The sequence below is a fragment of the Eleutherodactylus coqui genome, chromosome 4 (genome assembly GCF_035609145.1).
Source record: "Eleutherodactylus coqui strain aEleCoq1 chromosome 4, aEleCoq1.hap1, whole genome shotgun sequence".
Classification (NCBI taxonomy): domain Eukaryota; kingdom Metazoa; phylum Chordata; class Amphibia; order Anura; family Eleutherodactylidae; genus Eleutherodactylus; species Eleutherodactylus coqui.
In genome coordinates this window covers 137,177,135-137,193,176 of record NC_089840.1, presented here as the reverse complement: position 1 = coordinate 137,193,176, position 16,042 = coordinate 137,177,135, and the positions used below count along the sequence as shown (strand labels likewise).

Here is a 16,042-nt window from a genome sequence, read left to right as displayed (position 1 = left end):
GACCAGGATACCACATTTACACAACTAGACAGGAATCCCTGAAGGCCGATTGTGGCCAAGAGGATCAGCGATCCTGAATAAGGATGTTTATGGATAGGAAAAAATATGCAACAACTTGGACTTCTAAGGGTACACTATGATATAAATGTGTTATCAGATAGCCCAAGGAAAAAGGGAGAAAAGGGATTCTACATGAAGAACACTGGTTACAGCGTCCGCAGGGATTGATCTGCATTAAGTTTCAGTTTCTTTCCATAGTGCAGCCAGTGTAGCTGGTTTTCCACGGTATACCACATCCGTTAGGGCTCCCCACAGGTAGACATTAGGGGGGTTACATCAGGGGAACAGAGAGGGAATTCAACAGCACCTCTCCATCCTATCCAGCATTTTGGCAGACCATCATGGAGATATTCTATCACGGCTCGGTTGGTAGTGTGGTGGTGCGCCATCTTGTTACTCGCAAAAAATTAGGTTCTGCTCCATCTTTCTGTGTTTTGCGGAGCAAATGCCCCTCATAGAAGTCTAAAGTCATAGGTGCGCAAATATGCCAGGGGAATGCGTAAAACACTGCGCAAAACTGCTAAAAAACACATCTGGACTTCATTAGGATAAATAGCCTTTTAATCCATGGAAGGGGGTGTCACGTGACCTGGCCCCGTGTGCACAAAAAGTACAGTACTAGGCATGACTGCAAATCAACCTCAACAACCTTGTTATGTGCAAATACGTTGCATTGGAGAGAGCTTTTGCGTATACGCTCATGTGAAGCGGCCCTTAAGGTAGTATTTACTGCTTCTGTATGTATATTCGAAAATATCTACACCACATATACATTACACATGTACATTATTCCCATCAGTGTGAATAATGTGCAGCAGATATTACAAACATCATCACTTCTACTATTCTGCTCCCTGTAAGGAGGACCCAGCGGTGTTTGGCCAACTGGCTCAGGAAGCACCACCTCTACGACCATCCGAGAGAGACTGCGGTTCCAACATGTACTCGGCCGGGGAGCCTACGGGAAAGTCGTGCTGGCAGAGGACACCGCTACCTGCCAGCAATTCGCAGTGAAGGTCATCAGGAAGAAAGCCCTGCTAGCAGAAGTGGAGATGGCGGATGTGATGGTGGAGCACCGTGTTCTGCAGCTTACGATTGGGAGTCCCTTCCTCGTCCATGCAGAATTCGCATTTCAGACCAAGGTATAGTTGTTATCGCACATCTGCAAACTCCACCGCTATGTGCCCCGTAGATGTGGACTTTGTAATATAACGTCATACTAACCAACCTCCTTATATGTGTTAAGGACCGCTAGGTCACATTAACCTTTCAAGTCTTGGGTTCCAAATCAATTCGTATCCGCTGCAGCACGGAGGCCAAGAACCACACAAGAGTCGGTTTCTAGTTCTCCTCAGATACGGAGAGAGAGCCACGGCAAGTATATAGCTCACTCTGCTTAAGGCGTACATACTCTGAGCGTTTATTGACTGAGTATAGTTCTAAATACAGGAAAGGAATACGTCATCATTAGTCATGGGGTTAATTTCATTGGGTTAGAAAAAACATCAAGAATTGTGCTTTGTTCAACAATCAGCGCAGTGAGAATAAATATGTGAAATGTCCTTCAAATGATTACTCCTCCCGGACGTTATCCCGTCCTCCCTTGGAGTTTGGATGATCGCAGCGTCTTATCAGCACGATTTGCTCTTTTCCCATAGCTCAGGAGTGGGGGAGTCTCTTCTGATAGCGACTGTACCAGGCAAATGTTCTCGGATGAATAGAAAAAAAACAAATCATTAGACATTGCACCGAATGCCATGCTCTGCAAGTTATTTCTGCTTTAATTATTGTTTCACTACACACAAGCTTATTTACATCTTATAATGCTCCATTTTGTATCTAGCGGCCATTTTGAGACAGATTCTTCCATTGTATGGACCTGTACCTTCTCATATGTCTCTTCTACATTACAGACGCACGTTCTACTCGGACTGGAGTATCTGAGCTGCGGGGACCTGGACCAACTCCTGCAGTCGAAGGGACGGCTCGATGTCAACAGCACCAGATTCTACACTGCAGAGATGGTGTGCGGCATCCAGCACCTCCACGCCAAGGGGATCATCCACAGAGATCTGAAGCCCGAGAACATCCTGGTGGCTGAGACGGTCCATGTGAAGATCACAGATTTCGGTCTTGCCTTGGAGAACATGCACGGAGACCGAACGGCCACCGATCATGCTGGGACCGAAGGCTATATTGCTCCTGAGGTGAGAGGAATAGACTCTTTATACTATTTTTTGCCATAAGTGTATTAATGTTCTTGGGTCATGGATCCTGGAGACAGCAGTCCAGGGATGGTATAGAGGACTGCGGTCTCAGCGCTCGCCTAGTGCAGTGCCCAGATCCCATGTAATGATGTAAAACTTATTTCCCAACTTACTGTTTACTGTTTATGGCAGATGGACGCCGGAGAGGAATACAACGCCGCCGTCGATTGGTTTTCATTTGGAGTCATCATGAATAAAATGATTACTGGCGAGCGTGAGTATAAAGCAAAACTCTTTAATGAGTCCACCTCCAGAGCGAAGAACATCATCTTACAGGTAAGAGTGTTACTTATATTTCTTTGAGTTCTAATGTTGTAATCATTTGTGATGCTTTTATTGCCTTTTCTAGTCAGTAATTATAGTCAGTAATAACAGTGACATTTCTCATTTCAGCTCCTCAAAAAGAACCCGGCCAAGCGTCTCAGAGTCAACAGAAACATCCGAAAGCACCTGTTCTTCCAGCTGATTGACTGGGACTCTGGAATCCCTTAGAGTGCCCCCACTGCACATCCCTGAGGTAAGTAAATGAGCAGAATTGTACTAGATCCTGGATGGTGAGGGACTCCCTCCCTGATCTACTACTGATTGCCTATCTAGAGGATGGACCATCAATAGTTCACAACTGGAAAACCCCAAACTTTAAATATTGATGACTTATTCTTAGGATAGGTCATCAATATTAGAACAGTGAAAAGTGAGCGCTGCAGCATTTTCCTTGTATATCAGGCACAGCGTCATATATCGTTTAGTGGTTATGCCTGGTATTGCAGCTCAATCCCACTGATACGAATGCAGTCAGCAAACAGGTCCGTAGTTTGTCTTACATGGGAAAACCCTTCTCACCATAATCAGAATAGTATTTTCTTTTCTTGCAGTCATCTAAACCTCAACATCTTCAGCCATTCCACCTGGACGCCGTGGAAGCAGCAGAGGCCAAGGACTTCCGCCCGTCAGCTAAAGACCAGGCCATGTTCAGAGGGTTTTCATTCTCCAACTTGAAGACCCTCTTGGACTCCGGCTTTACAACCACCAGAGCGAGCGGTCCTCCTGAGCCCCCATGAGTACATCAGGAGAAAAGACACCGTGGGACCCCTTAGGAGTGTGCCAGCAGTACCACCCAGCTGGCGGTAAGTACCAGCGCCACAACATCTGCGCCATGTAGAATCATAGACATGTGCACTATACTAAAGACCTTAAAAATACCGTTTTTTTCTTACCAGTAGATGGATTTCCCCGAACCAATGACAGCAGCAGCTGATGGTGCTGCCACGGGTGAAGGGGAAACACATTGGTGCGCGATGGCCGGCTATTAAGGGGTGGAAGGAGGCCGGATTTTTTTTTCTAGTTAATGACATTGTAGCACATGTCTATGATTATTTCACATTTACTGGTAATTGCATTTCCTCCCGTCCATCACAGTACTGTAATGAGCGATGGGGAAATGAGGTGAGTGATGGCCGGCTATAAGGGGTGGAGGAGGCCGGATTTTTTTTTTTTTTTAAACATCCTGGCAACATACACTGTACATGTTTGGCAGTTGTGTGCAGGGTTTGTATGGAGTGGGCTCGGGAGCGGAGCCTGCTCCATACATTGAGGGTGTCAGCTGTCTATAACATCTCACACCCAGCCACAACAACCCTGATTGGAGATAACTCTAATCGCTGTTGTTAACTATTTAATTCTGACAGCGTCATTTAAATGGTCCAATCGACATTTACATTGCCTGAATGCCCCTCCCCTCCCAGTAATAAGATTGCAGCATTCCATTTGGATGTCTTATTGTTTAAGTGATCAAACGCTCACAAGTTTAAGTCTCCTTAGGAGCCTAAAAAAAGATTCAAAATCAGTTGAAAAAGTTTTTTTTAAATACTAAATATTAAAAGTTTTTAAAAAACCCTTTATAATATTAATTTAAAAAAACTATTTTTAGTATTGCCACGCCTACAAAAGTCTGATCTATTAAAATAGTGTAGTTTTTTTGCCTGCACGGTGAACAACACTGGAATTCCACTTTTTTGTTCACCCCATCTCCAAGAAAAAAGTGTAATAAAAAGCGATCAAAAAGTTATATGTACCCCAAACAGTAGAAATAGAAACTGTCAGCTATCCACAATAAACGAGCCTTCACCCAGCTGCATCAACGGGAAAATAAAAACTCATGGCGGCAGAAAATTATTAGTTTAAGAAGATATTTCATTTTTTCAAAAGTCGCCCAACAAAAAGCTACTTAAATTTGGTATCACAATCATACCCACCCACAAAATAAAGTTATCATCCCATTTTTATGCAACCTGTGTAAAAAACATACTTGAAAAATAATATTATTGCTTTTTTTCCATTTAACGCCACTTAGAAATCTTCAGTAAGTTTTTCAGTACATCATATGGTCCACTAATTTAAAATATAAAAATTGCCCTGCACAAAACAAGCCTCAGACATCTACAATGATGGGAAAAGGTCTTGCAATTCCGACCCCAAGTATCAGTCACACTACAATTTACCAAATATATCAGAATATTGTAATGGATTCCTCATAAATTCTAGCGCCCCCTGCAGGCATCCACTTGTCGCTTCTCCTAGGTTTTCCCTTGCCACAGGGAGAACTTACAGGGATTAGCCCAACAGGCCTAAAGAGAGGTTAGTGTAGTGTAGGGTCCCATCTACAAGAGGTCGCCTTGACGTGGCAGATGGGCTCACATGTTTTGATCAAAATGTGTGCTAAGAACCTCACAAGATTATGTGTCAGTAAATACAACAATAATGTCATGTAACTTCAGATATTGAGTGCTTGCAGTAGTGCTGCAGCTGCTTGTATTGTTTCAGCCATGGTGTACATGAACTTGCGCATTCAATTTGTTTGTAGGAAGTGTGGACTACATTTGTTAATGGTTCAGTCTACAAAGATAATACTACAAGTCCCAGCAATCAGCCAAACTGTAATGACAGGACTGGAAAACGTGAATGTCATAGAAGAAGGGGACCGTTCAATTAAAGAAGCTTAAAAGGGTTGTCTGAGTTAAGGAAACCCCTGTCACCGGGTCCCCCGTTTATCATCCGGCTCTGATCTCCCTGTGACATCACTCTGCATGCTGAGCCCATCTACAAACAAGCTGCAGCAGCCAATGACAGTGCTTGGTGATCATGGCTGAGCGCTGTAATTGGCTGCTACAGCAGGTTTACGGGATATCACAGCTGCCTGTAAACAGACAGCGGAGACCAGAGCTGACCACAAGGGACGAGCAGTGAAGGTGACTACTGATTTGTGGGGACCCAACACCTTGTAATCAGTGGGACCCCACCAATCAGGGGAGAAGTTTCAAACTTAGCACAGACCCTCTAATCACTAAACAGTGAACAATTCTCTGTAAGATCTCTGCTTGATGTCTGTGAATGGGAATCTCTCTTGTGCCCTGATAGTTTGTTTTAATGTATCAGTTTGGAGTTGAAGCTGTGGAGATCAGAGACTGTCTAGTAAACCCTCAGCTCTGAGAAGTATTTGTACCCCCTGAGGAGACCGCAAGGTAAAACATGTCAGGGTGGCTAAGGGTTAGATTTTAATAGGGTTTTCGTAGTGCTGAGTTTCTAATCTCTACATAGGTTTTTGGAAGTTGACCATCCAGGCCTATGTTTTAGGCCGAAAATCACGTAAACAAGATGTAGTCCTGACCAAAGCACGTCTGCAACTCCCGTTTTAACGCCCGTTTAGACGGCCTAGGTTGCGGTGCATATACGCCGCAGCCCCGGGATACCATCAGCTCTGCTAAACTCCAACACCCTTCCCGCCCCATTTCTGCCCTCTGCTGGCTTACAACAAGGGGAGGGGGTGGGAACTTAGCAGAGCTAGTCCCTCCCCCTCTCTGCTCCAGCCTATGGGAGCAGCCAGCAAAGGGATACTGCTAGACTCCCTCCCACCTCCCTTCTCCAGCAACTGTTATAGGCTCCCATAGGAGGCTATGGCAGTGGCTGCCATTACAGAACTAACTTTTCTGGCGGGCGTAAAAACGTCTGGCAGGAATGCATACCATATGAGCTATATTTGCCGGCCAGATGTCTATATACATCGGGTATACGCCCATCTGAACTCCTACATTGGAAACCAATGCAACAGATGGGTAGCGTATATCGGGCCGCTGTGATATACGCTCGTGTGCAGGAGCCCTTAGTGTGTATATGCACAATTACACACATGATACTAATTGGTGACTGCTGGTCACATCTCATTGCTACCACCATTTGCCCCTTTATTTTAAATATCTTTCAATGTTGTCTTTGTTTTTTGAATAATAAAGTATTTAGATTATATTTCAGGGGATATGACCGATAAGTGTTCTCTGGGAAATGACCCTCTGATTGTCGGCGTGGTCGTTTTCAAAATTTTTATTGAACCCCTCCCCCGCGGCCTTCACTCCTCATGACTCCCATCCTCCACCTGTCATTAGTACTTCATCCTCTGCTGTCATCACTACTACTCCCATCCTCCACCTCTCATTAGTACTCCATTCTCTGCTGTCATTACTACTACTCCCATCCTCCACCTCTCATTAGTACTCCATTCTCTGCTGTCTTCACTACTACTCCCATCCTCCACCTGTCATTAGTAATTCATCCTCTGCTGTCTTCACTACTACTCCCATCCTCCCCCTGTCATTAGTACTTCATCCTCTGCTGTCTTCACTGCTACTCCCATCCTCCACCTGCTATTAGTACTCCATCCTCTGCTGTCACCAGAGGCACAACTAGAAGCTCTTGGGCCCCGATGTGAAATCTGTAACAGGGCTCCCTATCTACCATGTGCCATTTATAATACTGGTGTTTTGGTCTCCTGGACCCGGTAGCAATTACTACTAGAGATGAGTGAGCATACTCGCTAAGGGCAATTACTTGATCGAGCATTGCCCTTAGCGAGTACCTGCCCGCTCGGAAGAAAAGATTCGGGTGCCGGCGGCGGGCAGAGAGCGGCTGGGAAGAGCGGGGAGGAACGGACGGGAGATCTCTCTCTCCCTCTCCTCCCCCTGCTCCCCCCTGCTCACTGCCGCAACTCACCTGTCACCCGCGCCGGAAGCCGAACCTTTTCTTCCGAGTGGGTAGATACTCGCTAAGGTCAATGCTCGATTGAGCAATTGTCTTTAGCGAGTATGCTCGCTCATCTCTAATTACTACCTCTGCACCCCCTATAGTTACACCTCTGGCTGTCACTACTACTCTTATTTTCCACCTATCATTAGTACTACATCCTCTGCTGTCACTACTACTCCCAGCCTTCACATGTCATTAGTATTTCATCTTCTGCTGTCATCACTACTCCTGCATCACATTTTGTACGCAAGCTAGAGGTAGTACAATAGGGTACTAGAACCTTCATGCCCACCCGTATCACATATTGTATCCAAGCTAGAGGTGGTACAACAGGGTACTAGAACCTCCATTCCTGCCTATATCACATCTTGTATCCAAGCTAGAGGCGGTGCAATAGGGTATTAGAGTCTCCATGCCCGCCTATATCACAGTTTACATCCAAGCTAGAGGCAGTACAACAGGGTACTAGAGCCTCCAAGCCTACCTGTATCACATCTTCAATCCAAGCTAGAGGCGGTACAACAGGGTACTAGAGCCTCCATGCTTGCCCATATCACATCTTATATCCAAGCTAGAGCTGGTACAACAGCGTACTAGAGCCTCCATGCCCGCCCGTATCACAACTTGTAACCAACTTAGAGGCGGTACAACAGGGTACTAGAGCCTCTATGCCCCCCATATCATATCTTGTATCTAAGCTAGAGGCGGTACAACAGGGTACTTGAGCCTCCATGGCCACCTGTATCACATCTTCAATCCAAGCTAGAGGCAGTACAACAGGGTACTAGAGTCTCTATGCCCCCCATATCACATCTTGTATCCAAGCTAGAGGCGGTACAACAGGGTATTAGAGTCTTCACGCCCGCCCGTATCACAATTTACATTCAAGCTAGAGGCAGTATAACAGGGTACTAGAGCTTCCATGTCCACCTGTATCACATCTTCAATCCAAGCTAGAGGCGGTACAACAGGGCACTAGAGCCTCTATGCCCCCCGTATCATATCTTGTATCCAAGCTAGAGGCGGTACAACAGGGTACTAGAGCTTCCATACCCCCCCCCCCCCGTATCATATCTTGTATCCAAGCTAGAGGCGGTACAACAGGGTACTAGAGCCTCCATGCCCATCCGTATCACATCTTGTATCCAAGCTAGAGGCGGTACAACAGGGTACTAGAGCTTCCATGCTTGCCCATATCACATCTTATATCCAAGCTAGAGGCGGTACAACAGGGTACTAGAGCCTCCATGCCCGCCTGTATCACATCTTGCATACAAGCTAGAGGCGGTACAACAGGGTACTAGAGCCTCCATGCCCACCCGTATCACATCTTGTATCCAACTTAGAGGTGGTATGCTTTTTTTTTTGTGTTTTTTCTCATGCACGTATAAAACACAAGAAGGTCTGAATACGTTAGCGTTTTCACAGACCAAAAATTGTGTATTTCATGGACCAAACCTGTATACTCCCGTGTGAATGAGCCCTAAATGTAACCATTCCCTAACTTGGCTATAGAGCTTAATGCACTATGATGAGGTTTTGCTGGATTGCATACAAAACGTGTAAATGGGCAGGAGTTACACAGGATGTATAATGCACCAAATGGCAGGGCCTCAGCAGACTTGTTATGGTTTATGTACCTTTTTGCCTGGGTAGGGCTGTCACAGTTGTGCCACCACTTGTGAGTTGCTGAACAGAGTGGTGTGGAGGTGTGTTCTAAAGCTTGGGAGCTGAGATGGCAACGGCCACCTCTGCCAAGCGCTGGCTGCGTCTCCATCCTCTTGGGAAAGTGGGCTGGATTTGGCCCGCAGGCCTTGAGTTTGACACTTGGCTTAGAGTGTACCTGTTATGTGGCCAAGAAATGAAACATGAAAGTTGGCAGAATTTAAATAAAACTTACATTCCTCATTAAACGGCACACAAAAAGTACTTATCTCACCTAGGAGCCAAGTATCTGATCAGTGGGTATTCGACCCCTGAGGCCTTCATCATAGGCGTAGCGTCAGGGGGTGCTGGGGTCGCCATGGCGACCCGGCCCCTGCGCTCAGGGGGCCCGGGGCCGCCCTCTGCCATACCCACATGCACATTCAGTGCATATACCCGGCACTTGAGCTGAGGGGGCCCAGGGGATCGGTGCTGTCGGCCGCATGATGGCTGAGAAGGGAGAGGAGAGAGACGGGAGGCAGCGCCGCAGGTCGGCAAGAGCAGAGGGGAGGGCTGTTACACTTGGAGCTGGCAGCCAATTACAGGCTGCAGACTCCCACGGCGCGCGGCCCCCCCACTGATAGGCTGCAGCTGTGAGTGGTCACATCTGCAGTCTATCAGTCTCTGCCGGCCAGCGATTACCAGGGGGAGGGGATACTACGGCTCTATTCACCTCCGGAGCGCTGGATGCACAGGACCTGGGAGAGGACCTGTTACGGCACTCTGCCCCCGAGCGCCAGGTGTGGTGCCCTGAACTTCCCGCACCCCACTGTCCCTGCCTACTTGCCTCGGCCCTGGCTAACCCACTAACTAACTGACAAGCAACTAGGGCAGACTGGAACAGACCTGACTAAAGGCTAGCAGAACCAATAACTGGCAGTGAGCTCAGGTCACTGCCAGCCTTTTAACTTAAAGCCTCCGCCCAGGGGCGGAGAGTGGGAGGAGCCGACTCTCCCACTGTTGCATATGGAAGGTGGAGGAGAGCGGGCGGCACTCTACGTGCGGACACGCCCATGCCGCTGCACGCTGGCTGCTCCACGCCGTCGGGAGAGCCCCAACAGCACAGCTCCGGGACGCCGAAGCCGACCTTGGAGCGGCGCGCGCCTGCCGCGGGACCCAGCGCCGCCCTGCATGGTAACATTACCCCCCCTCTGACGGGGGACCTCCGGGCCCCTGGAAACTCGACCAGGCTTATCCGGAAAACGACGGTGGAACCGCCGTACCAACACGGGAGCGTGAACATCACGTGCGGCCACCCAGGAATGATCTTCTGGTCGAAACCCCTTCCAAGCCACCAAATATTATAGGATTCCTCGACACTGACGAGAGTCCAGTATCTCCTGGACCTCGTATTCAACTTCATCCCGGACCAGGGTGGGCGGAGGGGGACCGGAGGTGGGCATCACTGAAGGGACAAAAGGTTTCAGTAGCGAATTATGGAATACCCTGTGAATCCTCCATGTGGCTGGCAACCCCAGCTCGTAGGCGAGTGGGTTCACCACACGTGTGATGGCAAACGGCCCCACGTAACGTGGCGCCAACTTCAAGGACGGGACCCGCAATTTGAGATTTTTAGAAGACAGGTATACCTTCTGTCCCACCCTGTAAGGTTCAGACACAGACAGACTCTTCCCACTACGCAACTGCATACGGGCCCCCGCTGCCTCCAAGTTTCTCTGTACCTCTTTCCATACTCCCCGAAGCGTATCTGTGGCGTCATCAGCTGCCGGACAGACCGACGGAGTAGGGATTGCTATAAGGAAGCGAGGATGCTGACCGTATACACTAAAAAATGGAGACACCCCAGTGGAAGAACAAAGGCGGTTGTTTAGTGCAAACTCTGCCAACGGCATTAACTCTGCCCACTGATGAGCCTTTTCACTAGCAAACAACCGTAAATATTGCACTAAGTCTTGGTTCTTTCGCTCAGTCTGACCATTAGTCTGCGGGTGGAACGCCGAAGAAAAGGAAAGCGATGTTCCCAGGTTCCTGCAGAAGGCACGCCAAAACTGCGACACAAACTGAACCCCGCGATCAGATACAATATTTTGGGGAACCCCATGTAGGCGAATTATTTCCTTTACAAAAATTGTGGCGAATTCTTTTGCCGAGGGTAGCTTTTTTAACGCCACAAAATGTGCCATCTTTGAGAACCGGTCGACCACCACTAAGATAGTGGTGCACTTCTGGGATTCTGGTAGGTCCGTGATGAAATCTACTCATAAGTGCGACCATGGGCTGGAAGGAACCGGTAGCGGTCTCAGAGGACTCTCCGGAGGACGCCGCCGACTCTTATTGCGAGCACAGACCGAGCAACCCCTCACAAAGTTGCGGATCTCCTGAGACATGCCTGGCCACCAGAAGTGTCTGGAACAAAGCTCCAGGGTCCCCTGGAACCCTGGATGCCCGGCGAGAACCGACGAGTGAGACTCATCCATGACTCTAGGGCGTAGGGTCTCTGGCACAAACCATCTGCCCTCCGGCACCCCCGAAGGAGCGTCCTGCTGAGCATCCTGTAGTTGAGGGACGAAGTTAGACTCTACAGCTGCCACCACCACGCCGGGGCCCAAGATATTCTCGGGAGTCATGGTCTCACTATCCGGTACCCCGAAACTCCGTGACAGGGCGTCCGCCTTCACGTTCTTCTCTCCTGGGATATATGTCACGACGAAATTAAACCTGGCGAAGAACAATGCCCACCTGGCTTGACGGGCTGTGAGTCTTTTCGCATTGGCGAGATATACCAGATTCTTGTGATCAGTATATATACGGTAATTGGGTGTCTAGCACCCTCAAGATGGTGTCGCCACTCTTCCAGAGCCCATTTGATAGCCAATAATTCACGGTTACCCACATCGTAGTTGCGCTCTGCTGAATTGAACTTTCGCGAAAAGAACGCACATGGGCTATAGCCAGACCTCCCACTGACTTCCTGCGACAATACTGCTCCTGTCCCCACTTCAGACGCGTCTACCTCAATAAAAAAGGGTAGTTGTGCGTCCGGCTGTATTAGCATCGGGGCAGTCGTGAATGCCTTTTTTAGACGGCTAAAGGCCTCAAGGGCTGCAGGCGACCACTTTACCAAGTCGGCTCCCTTCTTAGTCAGATCGGTCAGAGGTTGAGCAATAACTGAGTAATTCCTAATGAATTTGCGGTAAAAATTTGCAAAACCTAGGAACCGCTGGAGAGCCTTGAGGTTGTCGGGTCTGACCCATTGGGACATTGCTGCTACTTTTTCAGACTCCATCTGAATCTCTGTGGGTGAGATCACATAACCAAGGAAGGATACTTGTTTAGAACCAAATGTGCATTTCTCTAACTTGACAAAAGGTTGATACTCGTGTAAACGGGTCAGGACCAACCTCAGGTGCCGCACATGTGAGTCCCAGTCAGGCGAGTATACCAGAATGTCGTCAAGATAGATGACCAGAAATACCCCCAGGAAGTCGTGGAAGACCGCGTTCATAAAACCCTGAAACACAGCGGGGGCATTACAAAGTCCAAAAGGCATGACCAGACATTCAAAATGTCCTAATGGGGTGTTGAACGCCGTCTTCCATTCATCTCCCTCTCTAATGCGAATTAAATTGTAAGCCCCCCGCAAGTCCAGTTTGGAGAACCAGTGGGCCCCTACCACCTGATTCAACAAGTCAGGAATTAGGGGCAAGGAGCACTGGTTCTTCACAGTGATTTTATTCAAGGCCTGATAATCCACACAAGGCCTTAGTGTCCCGTCCTTCTTCTCTACAAAGAAGAGACCTGCCCCGGCGGGGGACCTGGACGGCCGGATATGTCGGTTGGCCAGAGCCTCCGAGACATAGGACTTGAGGGCTTCATGCTCACGGCCTGACAAATTGAAAATGGCTCCCTTAGGGATGGGACTGTCGGGAACCAGATCAATCCCACAGTCCCACTCCCTATGAGGAGGTAGAGCCTTAGACGGTTTTTTGGAGAATACATCCTGAAAGTCTGACAAACACTCAGGAATGAGCACAGTATCTGCGGAGCACACAGCTATGGTAGACAGGTGATTATGACAGGATGATCCCCAATGAGTCAATTCCCGGGTGGACCAATCAAATTGGGGATTGTGCAGTGCCAACCAAGGCATACCAAGCACCACATCAACCGACATTTTTTCCATAACCAGGAAAGACAGTTCTTCCGAGTGGAGGATCCCCACCGTGAACTGTAATCTTGGGGTCCTCCATCGTACCAAGCCTGTAGAGAGAGGGGTAGCATCAATACTGGTAAAATGAATTGGCGTCTTCAGCGCCACAAATTCCGCCATCAGAGAACGGACAAAACACAGACTTATCAAGTTAGCGGCTGCTCCGGAATCAATAAACGCCTGCCCTGATCGGGAAAAATACCGGAATCTAACATGACACGGTACCAAAAGTTTAGGAAGTACCTGAAGTCCTAGGCGATCCTCCCTGCAATCGCCTAGGACTCGGAGTTTTCCGCCGGTTCCGGCTGCGAGCGTTGAGACCTCAGTGGGCAGGTTTTCACCCGATGTCCAGCTTTCCCGCAGTAGAGGCAGAGACGATGCAACAAACGGATCCGGCGTCGCTCTTTGGGGTCCAGCGGATCCACCTCCATCGGCTCAGGCACAGAGACTGGTAAGGAGGAAGAGGGACCAGGGCAACCGACCTCCCTGACTCTACGGATCTGCCTGTCCTGCTTCCTAGATCTGAGCCTCCTATCTGCCTTCACCGCTAGCTCCATAGCCTCCCTTAAGGACCCGGGAACGGGATGGGAAATTAACAGGTCTTTAACTGCGTCCGAGAGGCCCTGCAGAAAAACGTCTTTCAGCGCGCTATCGTTCCATGTCGTATGCCCCGCATAGCGTCTGAAGTTGGAGCAATAATCCTCCACACAAGACGACCCCTGCCGCAGCGCCAACAACCGCAAAACCGCCAACCCCGCTCGGTCCGGTTCGTCGAAGATACCCCCGAGTTCCTGAAAAAAGGAGTCCACAGACTGCAGGCAGGAGGAACCCTCGGGGATGGAAAAAGCCCAGGTCTGGGCAGAGCCCCGCAGCAGGGACATTATCAGCCCGACCCTCTGAGCCTCCGACCCGGAAGAACGGGGACGCATCCGAAAAAACAGGCGACACGCCTGTCGGAAAACAAAAAAACTTGTTCCTCTCCCCAGAAAACACCTCGGGAAGAGGGCACTTGGGATCGGGGCTGGTTGAGGCGTCCGACCCCTGCGACACCCCCCGCTGCTCCTGGGCCACCATGCGGGCAGATAAATCCTGGATCACAGGCACCAGGGCCTGCAGCTGGTTCGTGAGGGAACTGATCGCCTCCATGACAAACAGTTTTAAACGGCCAGGGCCAGTTATTATGTTACGGCACTCTGCCCCCGAGCGCCAGGTGGGGTGCCCTGAACTTCCCTACTTGCCTCGGCCCTGGCTAACCCCAGGCGGACAACTGGGCGGCAGTCCCTGTACTAGCTAGGGACCTGGCCACTACCACGATGGAACTAACTAACGGGGGACAGAGTGCTGACAGAAGAGGCAGGTGTAACAGACCAACAAAACTTACTAGGTAAATCAAGGCTGGAGGTGGAGCTCACAGGCAAACGAAAGGATACTGACAAGCAACTAGGGCAGACTGGAACAGACCTGACTAGAGGCTAGCAGAATCAATAACTGGCAGTGAGCTCAGGTCACTGCCAGCCTTTTAACTTAAAGCCTCCGCCCAGGGGCGGAGAGTGGGAGGAGCCGACTCTCCCACTGTTGCATATGGAAGGTGGAGGAGAGCGGGCGGCACCCTACGGGCGGACACACCCATGCCGCTGCACGCTGGCTGTTCCACGCCGTCGGGAGAGCCCCGACAGCACAGCTCCGGGACGCTGAAGCCGACCTCGGAGCGGCGCGCGCCTGCCGCGGGACCCAGCGCCGCCCTGCATGGTAACAGGACCTGTGGCTGCAGATCACATGACCAGGCTCTGGTCATGTGATAAACGACGGGGGACTTTCCATTACAGGCTGCCCAGAGACTGCTGCAGAGGTGAGTAGAGAAGGAATTATAATTATATATGTATAGCTGGTATAGGTTATACCAGCTGCACATATATAATTATATACAGGGAATACACAGGTTACACCAGCATGGGACATGCCACTATATACAGGGGGATACACATCCTGTATATAGCTATATGTAGCATGCTGGTGTAACCTGTGTATCTCCTGTATATAATTATATATGTGCAGCTGGTATGGGTTATACCTCTCCTGTATATAATTATATATGTACAGCTGGTATAGGTTATACCTCTCCTGTATATAATTATATATGTACAGTTGGTATAACCTGGGTATATACATGCATTATAATACAGCACGCCATGCTTTTTCCTCCGTGAGTGGAAAACCGCAATTGCTTTCCGCTCGTGTAAAGAAAAAAACGCTTTTCCATAACATGCTATGGCCGGTACATGCTGCGGAATCCGTAGGCGGACGCCCGCTCCATATTCCGCAATGCAAATCCAGCCGTGTGCAGCCGGCCTTACGCTAATTTTACAGTGAGTCTGATATTGGGCCGTGAAACTCTGCCCCCTATCACACTCGCCAATGTATGCCTTCCCCACGGATGTGAGGGGTTGTTGTGTTAAAACCAGCTCGCATCACATCATCAGATTCTCGTGCGATGCAGAGAAAACCAAAACATCGCTCCTGTGTATGATTGTATTCAAAAGAATGGGGTCATATTCATGTGCGATTTGTGGTTCTTGCAATGGACAAATCTCACGCAATTTTTGCGGCCGTGTGAAAGCAGCCTAAGACATTACCAATAGAGATGAGCGAACGTACTCGTCCGAGCTTGATATTCGTGCGAATATCAGGGTGTTCGGGATGCTCGTTACTCGTAACGAGTACCACGCGGTGTTCCGGTTACTTTCAGTTTCCTCTCTGAGACGTT

The 16,042-nt window shown here is 49.1% G+C and overlaps 1 long non-coding RNA gene across 1 annotated transcript; it reads right to left on the bottom strand.

Moving 5' to 3' along the window:
• Positions 1-1,398: 1,398 nt before the first annotated feature.
• LOC136624743 (uncharacterized) lies at positions 1,399-9,160 on the bottom strand. The gene is made up of 2 exons (XR_010792415.1): positions 9,044-9,160; positions 1,399-1,768 (listed from the first exon to the last, which is right to left on the bottom strand). It is a non-coding gene; the product is annotated as an uncharacterized lncRNA (long non-coding RNA).
• Positions 9,161-16,042: the final 6,882 nt, after the last annotated feature.